The sequence below is a fragment of the Anabrus simplex genome, chromosome 4, assembly GCF_040414725.1.
Source record: "Anabrus simplex isolate iqAnaSimp1 chromosome 4, ASM4041472v1, whole genome shotgun sequence".
NCBI classification, from domain to species: domain Eukaryota; kingdom Metazoa; phylum Arthropoda; class Insecta; order Orthoptera; family Tettigoniidae; genus Anabrus; species Anabrus simplex.
The window spans coordinates 230,864,613-230,887,027 of record NC_090268.1 but is presented as its reverse complement, the minus strand read 5'-3'; the positions used below and the strand labels follow the sequence as shown (position 1 = coordinate 230,887,027).

The window sequence follows — 22,415 nt, the reverse complement described above, 5'->3', positions numbered from 1 at the left end:
CCCTCTTAAGTTGATTCCACCCATCTCCCCACTGCAGAATACCTTTTTTAAAGGAGATTCCAAATGCCAATTTTCTTGTCCGTAACATACTTCGTTTTCGAGATATGTGTCCTAAACAAAGAATTCAACTCATTTTTCAATTCATTCATCGCCCCTCCCCTTAATTGGATTTTCCTAATAAAAAAGGATATGTGTTTATTTTTAAAGGAGATTCCAAATACAAATTTATTTATTTGTTTGTTTGTTTATTTAGTTATTTAGTTAGTTAGTTATTTAACTTTTTGAAAGTACACAGGCAGTAAGCCCAATACAGTACCTTCTTAACACAACAGTACTTATAATGCATACATGTAAGTAAAGATAAATACACAATAATAATGCTGAAGATAATAAAGACAAGGAAGAAGAATGAATGGAAAACACATACACAGAGAATCCAGAGTACAACAATGATTATTTCTACACTATAAAAATACAAGAATTGCAAGAAAGATATAAAGTAGTAAGTGACTATATTAATAAATAAGTTAAAGAGCACCTATTATATAGAAAAGGAGTCTGAATTTATAAATTAGAAACACAAGCCTTTAAATGTATATTAATGACAGTGTGTGGTTCTGAAAATAAATCTATTCCTGCAGCAAATGTGTTATAAAATCGTAGCATTTTAATAAATGGCGAGTTCAAGTGATGAGATGTTCTAGATCTTGGAACTTGAAATACTGTGTTCATGCGAGCTCCAAATTGTGGAACATGAAAGGAGATAAAATTGAGCAGTCCTATGGAATTAAATTTATTTCTTACGATTTTGTTTAACGTTTTTAGAGAAATAATGATTCTTCTGTTGCGCAACGACGTGAGGTTAAAGTTACTTCTTAAATACCGTGTTGATGTATCAAAAGGGCAAAATGTCATTTGTTTTATAATACAGATACCGCAAAAACTTGTTCTGAACAACTTCAGTAGTATGTATTTGTTCGTTAGAACACAGGTCCCAAATTACAGAAGCATATTCTAATTTACTCCTAACAAGGCTAGTAAATAACTGAATAACAATCTATGATTGAGTAAATAATTTAGAACTCCTTATTATAAACCCGAGCATACGGTTGGCATCGTTCGTTATTTTTGTAATATGGGCTTTGAATGTTAATATTTCATCAAATATTACTCCTAAGTCTCTTATTGCCGAAACTGTTTCTAGTTTGGTATCTTTTATATAGTACGATGCAATCGTACCTTTCTTTTTCCTGGTAAAAGTTACTGATTTACATTTCTTTACATTAAGAGACATATGATTCATATCGCACCATTCTACAACACGATCAATGTCCTGCTGTAGCTCATCCTCATCCTTCTTGTGATGTATGACTTTAAATAGTTTTACATCGTCAACAAACAGCAAACAACTGGCATGACGAAGATTATTCGGCAAATCGTTAATCAAAATTAAAAATAGAAGGGGACCCAAATTAGATCCTTGGGGAACACCGGAGTAGCTAATGAAGTTGTCTGAGATTTCGCCTTTAAAAGACACAAACTGACGTCGATCTTTCAGGTAAGTACATAACATTCGAAGTAGTGGTTTCGAGAACCCAAACTGGTGCATTTTTTGGACAAGAATTTTATGATCTACCTTGTCGAATGCTTTTTCGAAGTCTGTATAGACAACATCCATTCTTCCGTTGTTATCCAATACATCATACAGTGTCTGAGTAAATCCTACAAGATTTGTAATAACAGATCTATTAGGCAAAAATCCATGCTGAAATTCTGAAATACCTGCCTTAATGTGATTATAGATCTTAAAATATAGTATATGTTCGTATACTTCTGCAAAGGCGTCAATAATAGAAACAGGGCGGTAGTTAGATATATTTTCACGAACGCCTGCCTTCGGAACTGGTGTAATTTTTGATATTTTCCACCTTTCAGGGAAGCAAGACTTTTTTAATGAAAGGTTGAAAATGAAGGTTAGCTGTGGAACGAGTATTTCAGCACATCCTTTAATTATATAAGGTGGGATGTTATCTGGACCGCTTGACTTTTTAGGTTTTAGTTTTCCATTAATGACTCGTTTTACCTCCTCTTCTGATATAGAAGTAATATTGAGCACATCCATAGTTGGTAATACAGGAATCTCATCCAAGTCCATGTTATCGATATTATAATTAAAGTCCGGGATGGTATACACCGATGAGAAATATTGCGCAAGGTTTTGCGCAATATTTCCAGTTTCATATGCGTTGTCATTATAGAAATAGGCATTATTACCTATTCGCGTTTCTCTTTTACTACTAGTAAACGTCCAGAAATTATTAATATTGTGTTTTATTCCATTCATGTTCATGCCTGTAACATCTCCATGTTTTGAGATATACATATCCTTATAAAAGATACTCAATCTCTTTTTCCAACCCCCTTAAGTGAATTTTCCAAAAACAAAAAATATGTTTCTTTATTTTTAAAGGAGATTTCAAATTCCAATTTTCACGTCTGTAGTATCTGTAGGTTTTGGAGATACCAGTGTCCTAATAAAAATAATTCAACCCCCTTTTTCAGTCATTTTTACCCCTCTTAATTGTTTTTTTCTGAAAACAAAAATGTACGTGTTATTTTATTTTGAAAAATTTTAAAAATACCAATTTTCATGTCTGTAGTATGTTAAGTTTTTGAGATATACTGTATATATGCTCGTTTTAAAAATTCACCCCCTTTAAAACTTCCACTTAAGTGGATTTTCAGAAAACAAATTATGCGTGTTTCTTTACTTTTACAGTTGATTTCAAATACCAATTTTCACGTCTGTAACATGATACGTTATTGAGTTATATTGCAGATATACTCATTTTAAAAATTAACCCTCTTTGTAACTCCTGTTCGCCCCCTCTAAAGTAAATTTTTCAAAAACAAAAAAATGTGTTTCTTTATTTTTAAACAAGATTCCAAATACCAATTTTCATGACTGTAACATCTTCCACTTTTTGAGATTTAAGTATCCTCATAAAATGTATTAAACCCGTCTTTCACCTTTCTTCACCCCACTTAAGAGGATTTTCCGAAAACAAAAAAATATTAGTTTCCTTATTTTTAAGGAAGATTCCAAATACAAATTTTCACGTCTTTAAACTGTTAAGTTTTTGAGATATAGATACACCCATTTTAAAAATTCACCCCCTTAACAAATGAATTGTAATATAAATATATCCTCAAAATTTCATTTCTTTATGTCTAGTAGTTTTGGCTCGGCGATGATGAATCAGTCAGTCAGTCAGTCAGTCAGTCAGTCAGTCAGGACATGTTATTTTATATATATATATATATATATGAAGATTTCCAATAGCTGCCGAGTGTGAAGGCTGCTGTATAACAGTAGTGTGAGGGCAGCGCAACCAGGGAAGCTGTTGGTTTTTTTTTCCAGCCAAGTCCCAGATAAGAGCTTCAACTGCTGCTCCATGTTCAGAATAGCTAAACTAGACAATATTCCTCCAGACTGCATACAGACTAAAGTCATAGTGTCTTTTCAATGAAACATCCTTAAAAATGTGCTCTCGCATAAACCTCACATTTATTTGGCAGTCATAGTACAGGCCCTTAACATGTTCCCTACTATTGTTGCACATTCCTCCGGACTGCATATAAACTAAAGTCCTAGTATGAGTTTTCAATCCAGTGTCCTTAAAATTGTGCTGTTGTATAAACCTCACACTTACCTGGCAGTCATTGTACAGGTTCTTAACATGTTCCCTGCTATTGTTGGCACTGTTGACAGTAAGTGCGAATGTGTCATGAGTCACCAATGTCTCACACTGAACTTTGGTGGTGTGGATCACAAGGCATGTGTGACTTGTGCTGAGGAAGTAGTTCTGCAGGCTGCTGGTGGATGGCGGAAGTATATATAGAATTAATACTTGGCTTATCTGGAGGTTGGTATTACATGTAATTGTCACTTGTCACCTCGTTATATTTTTCAGTACCATGTTGCACAAAACATTGGTTAATACGTGTGATTCTCACCTTGTTTTGATGAAACCATCCACTCACTTGAAGAAATACACTTGCACACCTAAATTTGAATTACTTCACACAACGTGTACACTTAAACCACATGAAACACCATGTCATTTTGGAGCTATGAGATTCTGCTTTCTTTCCATGCAGCATTACATAGAAGATCTGTGACAAGAAAATATGACAGGTACATGCAATATGATGTAAACAGAGAAAGAACTTGCTAACTCAGTTCTATAATGACTAGTGATTTACTATGTTGTGAAATTTTTGTATTACTCTAATGGCCATTGGTTGCAAGGAATGTCTCATCATTATTTCTTAATTTCAATGTATCTCTCTCTGTGTCTTTCCTGAAAATTCATCTTCTACACAAACCATGTTAAGGCAAGACTAAAATGTTAGAACACCGGGCTGAGTGGCTCAGACAGTTTAGGCGCTGGTCCTTGTGACCCCAACTTGGTAGGTTCGATCCTGGCTCAGTCCGGTGAAAGGTACTCAGGTACGTCAGCCTTGTGCTGGTAGATTTACTGGCATGTAAAAAAACTCCTGCAGGACTAAATTCAGACACCTCGGCGTCTCCGAAAACCGTAAAAGTAGTTACTGGGATGTAAAGAAAATATTATTATTGTTGCTGTTGTTGTTATTAAAATGTTAGAACTGATTATTTGATCTCAGACTACAGAGTTGTTTTGTGTCTGTTCTCGGCGTGGTTTTTGCATTGTGACTCCAGGCAGATGTGATATAATTCTTAATTTTTATTATCTGGATAGTTTTCCCCTATATTATATCAAAATAATTACAGCATGTTCCTATGGTAGCACAATAACATGAATTCTTTCTCTCAAAAATATGACTAATGCCCAAAGATGTCCTGAGCCACTAGAATTAATCTATTACAGCACACACCATGAGGATCTAATATGGAATAATATATTTCATGAACATTTATAATTGTGAGTCCAGAGGGCTATTTTTAAATGAACTAAAATCTTGTTGGTTTAATGTATGTCTTACCTTTTTAATCATTTGGAAAAATACATTATAAACAAATCAAATGCATAATTTTAAAGAGCATTTTGTAAATATATTTTTTGATATTTGTGTGATACAATTGTTTCTCACTTTAAAGACAGATCTTAGATTTGCTGTTAATTATTATAAGATATTACCATACACTTTATTAAATTAAAAGTCGAAATCCATAATACTAATTCTTAATATTCCTAAGTACTGTATACATAATCAACAACATAATCCTACTTTACAAAGGAAATTTAATATATCCTCCTATTCAATACATACACATCTCCATCACTAAATTGAGTAATTAGTACTTTAACACATTTTTGTAGTTCTGTTCATTACCACACATTCAGCACTTCAGTGAATCATATGTGTAATGGGCGAATAAAGTGGATGATGGAGTTGTGTATGTATTGAATAGGAGGACATATTAAATTTCTTTTGTAAAGTGAAAAGCGTCAATATGGAATGATTCTAATATCTCATAAACATAATCCTATATCTGGGGTAAATATGGTTCCACTCCATTTTACTCTAGATTGCAAAATAATACTGTATTTTAATACTCATGTTCAAAAGTACAAAGTATTTACCAACTCACATCCTTAAAGTTACAAATTCGTAATGTGTGAACATATTTGTTTCATAAGTCTGTTATTATTGCCATAATTAGTACTTCATTAAACACATTCTTGTAATTCTGTTCATTAGCATTCATTCAGCACTTCTTCAGTGCATCATATCTGTGTAATAGGTGAATAAAGGTGGATGTATAAAAATTCTTCTGCATTTACAAGACGGTCCACAGGTTTTGCAGCATCCACGTGTGCTACACATTGCACATGGCGTCTTTACATCCCTTGAACTCGAATGATTGTTTCCTAAAGAAAAAGAAAAAAACAGAAAAAATGAGCATATACACAAACAAATTAGATTGTTTCTTGTGCAGAATTATGATTTACAATTAGGTGTGACAATTTTTTTAAAACAGGGTTCTGCTAGCTTTATCATCCATTAGCTATGTGGAGGAAGAGAAGAAATATTGTTTCTTAACCTTCCTCGTCACTGTTACTTAAACTACTTTTATTCTACAGTATTTTAACATTGGTTTGGAAGAAATGATGAATGCCATAAAACAACTAATACCAAGAACGAAGACTGTAAGACTTTAAAGAAAATCATTGCAATTACATTATGTGACAGACTATGTGGAATGAGAGAAAAATATATCATGGTAAAATCACTGGGGAGGGGGGAACAAAGTAAATAAGAGATATAAGAAAGTTACTGCTGAAGAAAATAAAGTTGGAGAAATGTTCTTTTTAGAAATATCTAATTTGAACTCTGGGGAATAATAATAATAATAATAATAATAATAATAATAATAATAATAATAATAACAACAAAAACAACTTTTATAATTTTTATTATTATTGTTGTTGTTGTACCGGGAGGTACACCCCAACACCGCACATTTAAATCTAGCGCCTAAAAGAACTCCTCTACTGGTGAAACAGTGAAATTGAAACTAGACCAACTTATAAATTTACTCAGAAGATGTCACCACTGAAATATGATATAATTTTGTTGTTGTGAAGTTTCCTGAACTGTTTGTATTTCTACTTGCTTTGTTTGCCATTCATCAAGGAGTTTGGACATTCTTCCACAGATGGCACTGCTAAAAACTATGATCATGCACCCTGGTGCGAAGTGAAAGAACTTTTGATTTAGAGAAGTTTTGTATTCATAAGTTTTTTCCTAATTGATGTTCATTTATTTTTGTGTTGCAAAAATTTATCTTTTCTTTCCGCCAGTTTTGAATCCAACCAATCAATAATTTCTGTAATTATTTTTCCACCTATCACAGGCTTCTTCTCCGAGTCTGAGTGTCACTTTGAACTCAACCAATAAAATTCTGTGGGTGTGTCTTGATTATTCATGAATGATTTCGAACCTTCCATGAGGGTTTATAAACTGCAGACTTTCATGGCTCTTGGCCAATTGATCGTCATCTTACCGAGTGTGTGTGTCAAAGCAGGAGGCCTCTTCGTCAGCTGCTAGTACTTCTACAAGGTAATGGCCTCATAACAGCTTTCTTTCTTCTTGCTAGCTCCGCAGTTTAACCCGAGGGAAAGGTCCAAAATCGTTAACCATGTAACCTTCTTTCTAAAAATGTAACTTTCTGCCGGCTAATGTAATAACTTCATAAAATCTTCTACTGTAAATCGGGGATAGAGAGTGATGTACCCTCTCGAGCTCCCCTTCATCTTGGTTTGAGGTGCCATGTTTTGTTTCTGCAATGTATTAAAGTTATCTCCATGCGTGCTACTTCAGTAGTTTGGGAATAGCCCCTGTTTTGTCGGCTAAGCGCCCTATAGGTTTTTGAAGTTTTTTTTTTTTTTAGCTCAGTCTTCGACTCCATTCAAATTGTACTCGGGTCGTTTATCTAACCTTTTCTTTTTCACTAAGGCCCTGTAGGTTGGGTACTAGATACCTCTGTGTAATAAGATTTCTGTTTGTAAATAGTGCCTTGTAAGGCCAGAGATTAGTAGTTTCATGCTATGTTGCCCTGAGTAGGCTTGGAAAACTGAGAGCACGTTAGCTCTTTTTCAAGTGTTGTAAAAGTGCCTCTGGGAGGCCTGACATTGTAATTTTTGGGAGCAAGTGCTCCATGTGTTGAGGGATTTCTGCCCTTGAGTAAATTTGTGCTCTTTTGTAAATTTGAGCTAGGAGCTCAAGAAAAGTTAAGTGAGGGCTTAAATCCCACGATCTGTTCATACCACCAATTTTTTCATTCCTAGACTTGTTTAATGTTGGTTACTTGTACCTGTAAATTGTGAAATTTTGAATTTTGAAAATATAACCTTCAGTTTAAGTTTTAATTTTGACATTGTAGTTAGACCCATTCACCCTGGCACCTTCTTTCACCTCTGCAGTCCATAAATACCCCGGAACAATTATTATTTATTATTTTCCTAAAAGACTTTGCCATATTGACTATTGAAGATAATGAACCTTAAGTGGAGCAAGTTCCTATTTACAACTATGGTTGTTAACCACAGAGGTTGTTCTGTGTTTGGTCCACGAGAACTACTTTATTTCACTCAAGTCCGCTGTCAAGCCGGTGAGGACCCTGATATCTGCCACCTGGGATACACCACGTCAGAGTATCACCTCTCCGCCTGCTGCGACACTATAGTAGGTTTGTGGAATGGTACAAGGTCAACCCAAAGAACATAAAAGTTGGAAGCTCCAAACAATTTTTTTTTTTAATTATTTAGGAATTACTGATGACCTTGCTCTATTGTCCACCAGTATTCAGGAAACTTGACTCCAAATTAAATCTCTATAGGAAATAGCACAAAAAATAGATCTTACAATATATTTTGAAAAAACTGAGATCATGTTTACACATCCCCCACTGGTAAATAAAATAACAATTGATGGGCAAGAAATCAAAATTGTTGATAAATTTAAGTATTTAGGAGAAATCATAACTTATAATCTTAAAGAGAAACCAGCTTGGCATAACAGAATAAATAAATTAAACAAAGCAAATTATATTACAAAGACTACATACAATAAAAAAGAAAGCTTATCGATACCAGCAAAATTAAGACATTATAAAGCAGTCACACAGCCAGAAAAACTTCTGCTAGTGAAACCATTTTTAAAACTACTAATACAGCTGAAACAGAAAAAATAACTGAGACAGAAAGAAGAATAATTAGAACATGCATAAATAAACAGTATCAAGTTAATTGAGAATAGCATCAAATAAAACAGTTTATGAGGAAATTGAACCAGTATTCAGCACGATTAGGGAAAAACGTATATCATTCTATGGACATCTTATCAGAGCACCTGACACCAGATTTAGCAGAAGAAGAATTGAAAAAGTGTGGAATAGTAAGATCAAGATAAAATGGATCACAGAAATTAAGGAGATATTAAAAAACTACAAATAACAGTAGACGATCTCAAAAACAAACCAGAAAAATTAAGATACTGTACTTAAGACACACATACCAGGCTACAAACCAAGATTAATAAAAGGTCTAATTGGAGGGAATTTTCAACAGAACAAAGGAAGACAGCATCTCTCAGAATGAAAAAATATTGGGCTGATTGGAAATCAAGAAATCCTTTGTATAATTGACTAGAGTGGTCCATTGTAGGCCATAAAATATATTTTTAAAATTAAAAATATTATTACAATTGGGATGTGTAACCAGTAGATTTGTAAAGGCCAAAGATAGAGTAATTGTGACAAGAAGTAGGTAGAAAGAATAGCATAATTACTTCTTAAAAGTACAGAAATCACAAAAAGGAGGGAAAGCTGTGGAAATAGATGAAATTGCTGTAAAAATGATCAACGTAGTTAGACCTTTGAGATTGCTGATGTGCAGATTACTTGAGAACGTATGGAAATGCTGTCGTAACAGGTCTCACATTTCGTGTAAAGGCCCAGAAGATCAACAAAACTGAGTGAGTTGGCCATGTAGCTGCGAGCTTGCATTCAGGAGACGGTGGGTTCAAATACCACCATCGGCTGTGCTGAAGATGGTTTTCCATGGTTTTCCATTTTTCACCAAGCAAATGATGCCTTAATTAAGGCCATGAGCACTTCCTTCCCAACCCTAGCTCTTTCCCTTTCCTACCCATCATCACCAGAGGCCCCAGTGCAGGAGGTCCAAATGAAACTCTAACTGCGATTGCCAAACGTGAATTCAAGAAATTTAAATCTAATTTATATATACACTAGCAGATGTACCCGTGCTTCGCTACAGGATTCTCAGAAAGACTAGCTTTGTGGTTTTCCGAACTGAAGTCAACATAGGTCATTACAAAAACGTCAGTAGGAGTGTAGCGATTAAAAGCAATGTTGTCGTACAAAATCAAATGAAAAACCGCACATTTTGTCACTTTTAACGAACAGTAATACAGTTATGAACATTAAAACAAGAATAATAGTTAACACCACCTTTCCAATACTTATCTTTCCTATATTTAGGAAATAAACATTACAACAGGCGTTGTAAGATGGGACATGTTTCGCTTAACAGTCGTAAGCATCATCAGCCAAAAATAAATCTTAGCCTAAAGTTAGGTCAGGGCCCTGAACCTAGTGTCCTTAACATATATGGCACCCTAAGAATCAACATTTATATTTATAAAATGAAAATAGGCTTAAAACTAGTGTGAAAAACATGGAATGTTACAACATGGCTAAGAGAAAAAACACAGTCGAGTTGAGACAAAGTATAAGAACAGAAAGTAGGCTACAATACAGAGCTGGTAGTGAAATAATTAAAATCATTAGGATATCATTGTTACCAGTTAATTATTTCACTACCAGCTCTGTATTGTAGCCTACTTTCTGTTCTTATCCTCTGTCTCAACTCGATTGTGTTTTCTCTCTTAGCCATGTTGTAACATTCCATGTTTTTCACACTAGTTTTAAGCCTATTTTCATTTTATAAATATAAATGTTGATTCTTAGGGTGCCATATATGTTAAGGACACTAGGTTCAGGGCCCTGACCTAACTTTAGGCTAAGATTTATTTTTGGCTGATGATGCTTACGACTGTTAAGCGAAAGATGTCCCATCTTAGAACGCCTGTTGTAATGTTTATTTCCTAAATATAGGAAAGATAAGTATTGGAAAGGTGGTGTTAACTATTATTCTTGTTTTAATGTTCATATCTGATGTCCAATACGGTCTACAATGATATTTATTACTTGTACAGTAATACAGTGCCGATCTAACAGTCCGAAGTTCCAGAGCAGGAATGACCAGGCCGCAGACAGTTGTGAACACTCCTCTGCCATGATTGTTCTTAAATATGCACACTGCTCATTCCAATCAGTACCTCAGAGTAGGGATTGAATAGCTTGAATGCTATGGTGAACCATTGTGTTACGTACCAGTAGTATCAGAAAATTTATGAATTAGAGGAATGGCATGATAAGGAAGAAAGTTATCTAACTCCCCAGCTACTTTCCGCCAATATTCAGGCAGGCTGTTACACTCTGTACGACTGGGCGAGTTGGCCATGTTGTTAGGGGCGCGCAGCTGTGAGCTTCCATCCGGGAGATAGTGGATTCGAACCCCACTGTTGGTAGCCCTGAAGATGGTATTCCATGGTTTCTCATTTTCACACCAGGAAAATGCTGGGGCTGTACCTTAATTAAGGCCACGGCCGCTTCCTTCCCATTCCTAGCCCCTTCCTATCCCTCGTCGTAAGACCTATCTGTGTCAGTGCGACGTAAAGCAAATTTTTTAAAAAACCTACTCGGTACGCAGCAATAATCCTAATTGTCAGAGATGAGTGGTAACAGAAGACATAAAGCATATCACAACAATGGTCAATGTAATGATATTGTTGATCCATTTTATGAACTTTCTATTTTTTAGGCCTTCACATTTAGTTTTCTTTCGACTCTGATATTCGGGCATCTTATAAAATTATTTATAGCATAGACTGTAGTTCCTTATTTTCCGGCTTTACATACCGATTTTCATTAAATTCTCTTCAGCCGTTTTCTCGTGATGCGTGTACATACATACAGACAGGCAGACAGATAGAAATTACGGAAAATTAAAAAGTGCATTTGCTTGCTTCTGTGAACACGACTGATACAGAAATACCATCCTTTTTGAATTCTGAGCAATGTACAGACAAAACTCTTATTTTATATATATATTATATTGTTGTTGTTGTTGTTTGAGTCACCAGTCCTTTGACTTGTTTGATGCAGCTGTCCGTGCCACCCTATCCTGTGCCAACCTTTTCATTTCTACATAACTGCTGCATCTTACATCTGCTCTAATCTGCTTGTCATATTCATACCAGGGTCCACCCCTACCATTCTTACCACCTACACTACCTTCAAAAAACAACTGAACAAGTTATGGGTGTCTTAAGATGTGTCCTATCATTCTATCTTTTCTTCTCATCACATTTAGCCAACAAAGTGAAGTAAACCAAGGAATCCACCTAATCGGTACAATATACTTTTTGCCTTAGGCGAATTTACATTTCAGTAGTACATGTTTTGTTTGTTAACTAAACATCATCAGCTACAACATGTTTAGGTGACATAATTAAAGGGTATAAAACCATATTCTCATGTTAGTCTTAAAACACTCACAATGCCATAAATACTTTGACCTCCTGTGGGTGGGGGACGCAGATGAAGAATACACCTGCAGTATCCCCTGCCTGTTGTAAGAGGCAACTAAAAGGGGCGACAAATGGATGATGAAATTAGAACCATGAGAATACGCATGTTTAGTACCATTACATGCGGAACACATTACTGGCGACTAGTACAACCCTGCGGGGGAAAACCGTGAGTCTACGTTAATAGGAGCAGTACCATTATATGAGAAACACTACGGGTCTGGGCGTTTTGTGATAATGGTCATCATGTGTATTCCACCAGTTTGTTCCACTGTGTTCAGAATGGGTTTGCATTGCCTATGAGTAGGACCACTTTATAAAAAACACCATTGGTCTATGTTGCCTGTGATTAGTGCCACTAAGTGAGAAACACCATAGGTTTGGCTGGCGCCCGTAATTAGTACCACTGTGTGAGTAAAAACATGGTCTGCATTGCCTGGGAGTAGTAGGAACACCATGGGTATGTGTTGCCTATGGGCGTTGCTATAATGTGTGACATACCATGGGTCTACATTACCTGTGATTAGTATCACCATGCAAGAAGCACCATGAGTCTGCGTTACCTGTAGACCACTATAGGAGGAACAACATGGTTCTGCTTTACCAGTGATTAGTTACCATTATGCGGGGCTGGTGACCTGGATTTTGGACCCCTTTAGATAATGAGTATCATCCCAGTAAAGAAGGCATTGTGAATTGGACCCAATGATTGTTTTGTTTGACTATCATTTTTTTCATCATCATTCGTTTTAGAATCTAGTCGGTGGATACATTTTGAAGTTTTAATTTTTTTTCGTTTACCTCGTAATTAGGGGCCGATGACCTAGCTGTTAGGCCCCTTTGAACAACAAACATCATAATGAAAACTTCGACTTTGTTAGGCCTTGAATGCATTGAGGGGGAAAGGAGGGAAGGTAAACAAAATTAACTATATGTAGTCTTGGATTAAAAGACTTATTACCTAAAACACTTGAGATAACTGATAACATATAAAAATATTTTTAAAAATATAGTCCTCATGTAAGCATACGATCTCAGATCTACAAAGAAAAAGAGAAATTATTTCCGTCTTATAGTGTCGTGTCTTGTTTAAAAGATTCTGAGTAACGTACATATGAATAAAACTGGTGATGTTTGCCGTAAAATTTGACACTTCAGTGGAGAAAAGAGTATGGATGTCTTGCATTTGACTGTGTTTATTAAGCGGTTGATGATTTGCAACTCGATTCTAATATTGAAGTGTCACTCTTGCCTCACATTTCTTGGGAGATTACTCTCGATTACTCCTGATACTATATTGGTAGTATATAATTTGATCCAGTCCGCAGAACATTTTGTGAACTTGTCACTGATGAAGAGAATGTAATGGTGTTCTTGAAATATATAGGCTGCAGTAATTAATTTATACGTATTAAATAGTTTATTAGTATTGACAAGGCAGACTCATAACATCACCTTTTTATTTTCCTTTTTTTCTTTAGTGTTGTGATTATCACATGTGAGTCATTGCTGGACTGAACTGATTGCTGTGAAACTTAAAATAAATCAGTTATTCAAAACTGAATTGCCACCTTCGATAAGTGTCGGTTGCTATTTCTGAGTGGCTAATCAGAAATAGCATACTCTTGTCTTTAATCATAATAAATGCAATTAAAGCCTATTTTCTTCATATTGTCAATGACTATGGAATTTATTATGTCAAAATATACAACATATTGTATTATAATGTTTAAAAGTAGGTAGATATGTTAAGTATGAAGTTGATTTGGAAAGCAGACATTTAAAGAAAAAAAGGACAAATCTTAAGTTTTCGCTATATTTAGCAGCTCTTAAAAAATTGTTAACCTAGGCCTAAATAAAACATTACGATAAATCAGATGCTTGTACCAGAAGTGTTTGTAAATTGTATCAGCATTTATATTAACGTGTTCTTTTATGTGTGTGTGTATGTGCGTGTTCGTGCGTGTGTTTTTCATTCCCTATCTACCTACAGGTCTCGAATTCCATTATAGTGGTCTGATAAATTTAAAATTTCAATTTGAAAAATATTTCAGTGATAGACACAAACAGCCTTGAGTTATTTTTCTTAAAAATTATAATGTGATAATAGGAAAAGAAAGCAGTGATCTATGGTAGTTCTTCCGGATTATGTTAACTACGGAAGCCATCATGAATGATTGCGCAATTCTGGCGGCGACAGAAGGCGGCGTGTGACGTCATGCATATAACAGTCATTTTCGCTACTACGCAACTCATACTTGGTGCTATTCAAACATTAATAAATATAATAGAGAGTAATTTACCTGTAGACACTGCTTTCCCGTTCTCCCGATCCGTTTTGCTTCGTGGCCAGACCATAGTCGAATTTTAGTTTCGCTATAGCACTACCATGCTATATGTACTCTTTGATGTTGCACACGCAGTTTGGCAATGGTTTTCAAGCGCACGGCTTTGCACACGACTTTTGCACACGATATATTTGTTAGGCAAATGATGGAAAGAGTAGATTATGCTCCATAACATTCCGAAATTACTGAAGTAACCGTTTCGTGTTCACCGTAAATTTCGTTTTAAAATATATTAAGCGTTCTCATTTCGGTCGATTTGAATGTTCTTTGTTTCTTTGCTGGCACATTCCGGTTTTGGAAGTGTAACGTACCAGTGCGCCTGCTGACAGATTATTTCGTGGACCTGGCGCGTTTTGTTTTTCCTCGATAGTTATGCTGCGCAAATATCCAATTTGAAAATGGAGAAACGTTAGATAATACTTCCGCTAGACTCTATTTGTCGGTCTCCTGAGCTGAATGGTCAGCATCGTGCCCATCGGTTCAGATAGTCTCGAGATCGATTAAAAGACGGTTTGAGGTTTTTAGTAGAGTCAGGTTAATTATTCCTCCGATTCCGCGGGCTAGATGTCCGTATAAAGCTTCGAACACTGCATTTTTTTTAAAAACTTGCTTTATGTCGCACCGACACAGATAGGTCTTAACAGCGACGATGGGATAGGAAAGGGCTCGAAGTGGAAAGGAAGCGGCCGTAGCCTTAATTAAGGTACAGCTTCAGCATTTGCCTGGTGAGGAAATGGGAAACCACGGAAAACCATTTTTAGAGCTGCAAACAGTTGGACTCGAATCCACTATCTCCCGGATGCAAACTCACAGCTGTGCGGCCCTAACCGCACGGCCAACTCGCCCGCTAATAACATACCGCAATATCAGTCACCACAGAAATATGGGATATGTTGTCAATACTTGGCGTTGGGAAGGGCATCTAATTATAAAAAGTGGTTTAGTACAAAACACCGGCATGTAGGAAAAGCGTTGGAAGACGATGACTCTCTTGTTCTTACTAATAAGTGGTTTTTCTACTGAGTGTCTTGGTTGCGCATTTGGGCTGTGTAACTGTATGCTTCCATTCAGAAGACTGAGAGTTTGAACCTTTCAAAGGCAATCCTAAATATGGTTTTCCATGGTTTTCAATTTTCACACAAGGCACTTCCTTCGCATTGTAACTGAAAAAACTATCAGAGTTAGTGCAGTATTAAACTGCTGGTATAGCTTATGGAAAGAGGAAGCGAGTGCTCTGTCGTACTTAATAGGTGGTGGCAAGAGACTGCACTAGGGTTGCTTTGGCTGCACCTTGCTGTTTGCATTAATACAATGAGCAGGTATGGCAATACACAAAACGTACATGAAGGTCTTCCATTTGACAGAATGGCCTATGAATTATTTCCTTTCATGTGCCTTGTGTGTACATTCCAGGAATATTTGAATAGAGGAAGCTGGTTAATCCAATAATTTAATGGCTTAATGTTATCATCTATAAAGATTTGAACATTAGTAATTCTGAAATGACTTACAAAGTATTAAAATACAGTTCAAACTATTATGCATTTAACATTATCTAAAACATAGAAAAAGTTTTAACTCGCCCTCAAAAGAGTTAGTTGTCCGAAACCTTGGAGAACTTGCGGGACAATTTTGCTGATTTGGGCGATAGTACCTCTTTACTTACTTTCTTCATACAGATGAAGAAGCGGCACTTAATGAAATACTAATTTTTCCACAAAGTCACATCTGTAATCACTGCTGCATTCAAAGCTTGTGGGTCCAACAACAATGGAGTCCATGCTGTCCAAACATGCGAAAAATATATCCCCGATAATATTTTTCTGAGGCTACCTCCTCTACTTGCAATAGCAAACTAAACACACATTGTGAAGGATATGTCAAGTATCGGATGCCTTTCTTCGTGCCATAATCTTTAATGAGGGTAAATGTTGCCTGTGGAGGCTCACGTGATTGTTCACTACAAACAGTGTGAACACAATCTATTACATGTAACAAGCTGTAACAGCTTCATTTTAGATAATAATCCCGTATCGACTATAAATCAAATAGCGAATATTTAAGGTTAACTTAAATATTATATTTAAGTGGTCCGCCTATTCAATACATATATAATTTATTACACTTAGGACATGTTTCGTCCCGTAAGGGACATCTTCAGCTATAATAAACTACAATAACATATCAGGATACCAAAATTACATTATTAAATTGGAAAGACTCATTAAAAACATTGTTGTATGATAGGACCTTTAAAATAAAATATTGGCAAACTTGGTTAAAGTTGCAAGTAATATAATCAATAATACTGGTTGAATTGTTCATTAAACTCTTGATGATACGGTTCGTGGGACAGCAAGTTTGGAGAAATGTGTGGGGGTCTCAGCTCTTTGCTTTAAGCTCCACCATTATCATCATTTTGCGCTCCAGCGATCCGGTTGTGGGTGTTTACGAGCCTCTTCCAGTTCATCCTGTCCATCCACTGCTGATGTTCTACCTTTTGCTGCCAATTTACGTCACGTTTGGCAAGGTCTTTGAAAATTTGCTTTTCTCAACTATCACAAGGCCTACCTCTGGGTCTCTTACCAACAACATTCCTTTCATAGTATGCTCTTGGGGTCCTAATTGGAGCCATCTTTCTAATATATCCATACCATCGTAATCTGCTTAATTCTAAGATTTCCAATAGGCTCCTGTCCAATCCAAGTTGCTGTTGAGTACTTTCATTCCTTATTTTGTCTCTCCTTGTCTTCTGGAGATATGGCTGAAGGAACTTCATTTCAGTGGCCCGTAGGTGACTTTGTGCAGATCTAGTCAACGTTGCTGCTTCTAGTCCGTATGTCAGGATTGGTACAAGATATGTTTTGTACAGTGTGAGCTTGCAAGCCTGGAGAAATGAGTCGTCCCAAAGTAATTGACGTATGGAGTCATAGAATTTTGATGCAGCTTGTATTCTATTGCCTATTTCTTGCTTTATGGTATTGTCAGAAGAAACTAAGCTCCCTAAGTATTTGAAGTTATTGATAATGTCTACTTCTTCAGTTTGCACTCGCAGGTGGACTGCTTCAGGATTTCGACTCATGACTAAACTGACGGTTTTAGTTCGGCTGATGATCATTCCCATTCTTTCAAATTCTTCTTGCCAAAGATCTAGTTTAGCTTGAACTTCTGCTTCTGTCTCACCCCATAGCATAACATCATCAGCAAATACAAGTGCATTTGTTGTCTGATCTTTCATTTGCACTGCTTTTATAACCTCATCCATTACAGTAATGAAGAGAAGTGGTGATTGACAACTTTCTTGCTGGACTCCACTCTGGGTTTCAAAACAGTTTGACCTACCTCCTTGAATTTGCACACAGATCTTTGTCTCTCGATATAGTTGTTTTACTCGAGCTATAATCTCATCTGGCATTTCTTTACGTCTCAGACATTCCCATATATGCTTACGTGATACGTGATCATATGCCTTCTCAGTATCCAAGAGTACAACTATAACTGTTCTATTCTTATCCCAGTATTTTTCGAAGAGCATTCTTGTCGAAAAATGAGGTCTAGCATTGATCTTTTCGCTCTAAATCCATGTTGTTCTTCCTCAAGTTTAGGTTCAACAAATTTTCTGATTTTTCTCTCCAGGATGGCCACATATTTTTAACTCGTGGGATAGAAGGGTTACGCCTCTATAGTTGTACTTTTTTCGATCACCTTTCTTAAATAGTGGAATAATCACTCCTTGCTTCCAGTCACAGGGGATTTCATTTTCTTCCCAAATTTTATTTAGTATCCTGTATTCCAGGTTCCTCAAGTGCTTTGATCATGACCACACTGAACTCGTCCAATCCTGCAGGCTCCTTGTTTTTCATTTTACATATTGCTGTCTCCACTTCCAGCTATGTCAATCTTTCTACATTATAATTTATATGGTTTAGAGGGTCATCTTGTGTATCGTCAGTTGTATTACAGTTCAGTTATTGAAATATCTACTGAATTCCTGTAATATTTCATTTCATTTCTAGTTACCTTTTCGTTTGGAAGCTCTACTGTGTTGATAGTACTATTACCATTTCTTTTGTTTGTCTTGCCCTATTCTATTGGCAAGATCTTCTTTGCATTTCTGTTTCTCAATGTCAACTATACTTTTGACCTGTAATCTTTTTTTCTGTGTAAAATGATAGTTAATCCTTGATTTCACTTCGATTTCCTCACACTCTGGCCAAAGGTTGAAGCATTAAGGAGAACACCCAATCAACGACCACCCCTCTAGCATGGCGGATCAATACATGAGCAGTACACCGTAGCCTACATTATATAATGAGGTGAAACTGCAACACCACTTCATTCCACTGTGAGCTTCGCTGCTATCAAAGTCAGTCGGAACCCTTGATAATGCCAAACTCAGTCTTTGGTGAAACGTCAGGACCATCTCATGCTCCTGGACCACGGCCTACAAGCCCAGCGTCTGAGCCACTCAGCCTGGCCAATTCAGTTGTAAATATAGGATTTTACCCCATGGGACTCCAGTAGCCTCCCTATTCTGTCAGTTGTTATCCCAATATACAGCAGAATGGCTTTAGCTGCCGGCTGCTCCTCTTCTTTCTCCCTGGTTGTTGGATATCTGGCATGGAGTGCTCGCTGGATATCGTTAAGGCTGTACCCTTTAGCAAGTAGGGTCATATTGAAGTGGCTGAGCTCCTCATTTAAGTGCTGAGGTTGACAAATTCTCCTAGCACGGTCGGCAAGCATCTTAATCACTCCGTATCTTCTGAAGATAGCAGTCTGTGGGGGTCGGCTTGCGGTACACTGTGTCCCAAGTTTAAATCGGCCATCTTTCATTACCACAACATTGAGGAAAGGGAGTTTGCTTTCGGTCTCCATAATGAACTGAGTATTGGTGTTAATACTATTCAGATGCTATAGATACAGCTGTATTTGTTCCTGTCCATGGCTCCAGATCACAAAGGTGTCGTGTACAAAGCGCAGCCACACCTCAGATTTCAGTGGTGCGATCTCAAGTGCTGTTTGTTAAAACTTTTCCATACAGAAATTTGCAATCACCGGACTCACAGGACTGCCCATGGCGACACCATCGATTTGTTCATAGAAATTGTCATTCCACAGGAAACAGCTTATGGTGATGCAAAGGTTGAACAAGTTGGTAATGTCCTCGGGGAAAAAATCTGAGCGAGGTGGTCCAGGCCCTTATTCACAGGTACTTTAGTGAAGAGTGAGACCACGTCAAAGATGGCAAGCAGGTCTTTGGCTTCTAACTGGATGTTCTTTAGCTTTTCTATGAATTGGCCTGAATCTTTGACGTACTCCGCTGTGCTGCCGATGTAACGTAGTAAGGTGGCCAGATGTAAGGTGTAGAGGTACGTTGTCCTTATGTATCTTGGGTAAGCCATATAGTCTCGGAGGTACGGCTTCACTTTTGGATGTTTCCCTTTTTACATTGTCTGGTAAGCGTGTGGTAATAGGAATAATCAAATTTTTCAACTTTTATTTTCCTGAATAAATTATTTCAATTAATTAATAAAGTGAGGAATACATTTCATAATGATCCGGAAATTATCCTGAATTTAGATGATTATGCTTTTCACTCTTTGATTAATTTTTACTCGCTTTCATATCTTTACAAACAGAGGAGTTACTTTAATTTTTCTGAAAGCCTACATTTTCCATTAAAACAGCTTGGCATGTTTATACCCCACCTTTTACATTTTTTCCTCGCATTAAAAGGGTTCATGAGAGATCTGGCCCTTTGCTTGAAGTGACAGTGTTGAAATGTCTGGAGGTACATGTGATACAGCCACCCTCAGAATGGAATGTAGGTGTTCATCACTGATCTGAGAATGTAATTTTGATTTTATAAACAGTTTTGAAAACGTTTGTTTACAAATGTAAGTACTCTCAAATGCACACAAGTATTTTCTTGCAAATGTTAAGAAAGCTAAAATATTTTCATTATTAAACACCTTGTAAAAATTACTAAGATTTCTCTCCGTGAACATGCTCCTCAATTGAGAACAACACTAAAGTTCAATTAATTCGACCTGTAGTTGCACAGGTTCATCGCAAACGTCAACTGCAAATGGATTTTCGAACAAATAAATTTTCTCCACTCTCACAGAAAGGTCTTTAAATGTATTGTCAGACTCGTTCTTCAATAAGCAAATTAACTTAACCCGCGAGTGGTCGCTAGCCGAAATGTAACGTGAGTGGTCACGTGTGAGACTTTCTCTCACATTAATAACATGGCTTAATTCACAGTTTTGTGGGGCGTACGGCTGAAATTTACAACTGAATTGACCGGGCTGAGTGGCTCAGACGGTTAAGGCGCTGGCCTTCTAACCTCGATCCTGGCTCAGTCCGGTGGTATTTGAAGGTGCTCACATATGACAGCCTCATGTCGGTAGATTTACTGGCACGTAAAAGAACTCCTGCGGGACTAAATTCCGGCACCTCGGCGTCTCCGAAGACCGTAAAAGTAGTTAGTGGGACGTAAAGCAAATAGCATTATTATTACAACTGAATTGAAAAGCTAGTTCTACCTTATATATTTTAGATAAAAATGAAATGATTAGGTGTGTGTGTGTGTGTGTGTGTGTGTGTGTGTGTGTGTGTGTGTGTGTGTGTGTGTGTGTGTGTGTGTGTGTGTGTGTGTGTGTGTGTGATGGCGTATGGCTTTTAGCACTGGGAGTGTCCGAGGACAAGTTCGACGCACCAGATGCAGGTCTTTTGATTTGACGCCCGTAAGAGACCTGCGCTTCATGATGAGGATGAAATTATGATGAAGACGATACATACACCCAGCCCCTGTGTCAGCGAAATTAACCAATTAAGGTTAAAATTCCCGACCCCGCCGGGAATCGAACCTGGGACTTCTGTGACCAAAGGGCCAGCACGCTAACCATTTAGGATGGAGCCGGACATGATTTACTGTTTATTAAAGACACAAATTACTACTTAAAATAACATATTGAATGAATATAAAAATAACTTCGGTCCTGAAGTTATAAAAAGTAAAATCTCACACATGCATTATATCTAGTAATATTTACCTACAAAGCAAGGTTTCTGAACACAATAACATTTTCAGAAACAAGAAGTGCTCATAATACAAATACTAACGCATACAACAGGAGTAAGTTTCCCGCTCCACTTCAAAATAACACCAACGTCATTAGTCGCGCGATGAGAGAATCTCTCACGCAGCGCGCACGGACACATAGGAACCTTTGTTCTGACTAGGGGAGGGGGTGCTTACCCTTCAAATGTGAATCGCTCTACTCACAAAAGTTATAAACTCAGCTAGACGAGGGAACAGTCACCTCCCTTTCATCACTGTGAAGTAATATCACAATAAAAAATAATGTGAGAAAATCTCATATAGCGACCATTCGCGTGTTATTAAACCGATCCTGTGGCACTGAACTATTTGAGTTCGCTTCTTAAAGCTCGGTACAACATGAAGTGTGCAAACATGCTCTTCTCTAATTGCTGTTGAAATAATTTCAATTTATTTTGGAACACTAACACTTAACTATACATTTCAGTTAAAAGCATGCCTTTTGCTTGTAATCCCTTATTCAGAATGTTTAAAATTTGTGTTAAACCTGTGAGCTTTCTGCTTCATGTTTGTAAATGTGTTTATTTCTTCACGAAGATAAAAGAAGTGTTTCAAAATATTACCACGACTAAGCCAGCGTACCTCACTATGATTAATTACATTGCCGTAATCACAATCAATTTAAGTCAGAAATGACTGGAACTGCCACTGATTGAGTCCACGTAATAGAATGTAATTAATTGTAGATGTCACTGTGTTGATATCATGTTGTAAAT

General features: G+C 36.7%; 1 protein-coding gene and 1 long non-coding RNA gene across 5 annotated transcripts in view; one reads left to right on the top strand and one right to left on the bottom strand.

The window, feature by feature from the left end:
- Positions 1-22,415, top strand: part of neb (nebbish) — a 468,801-nt gene that overhangs the window by 145,783 nt on the left and 300,603 nt on the right. The gene's annotated exons all lie outside the window — the stretch shown is intronic.
- Positions 5,005-15,004, bottom strand: LOC136872599 (uncharacterized). Its single transcript, XR_010859959.2, has 2 exons — positions 14,529-15,004; positions 5,005-5,918 (listed from the first exon to the last, which is right to left on the bottom strand). It is a non-coding gene; the product is annotated as an uncharacterized lncRNA (long non-coding RNA).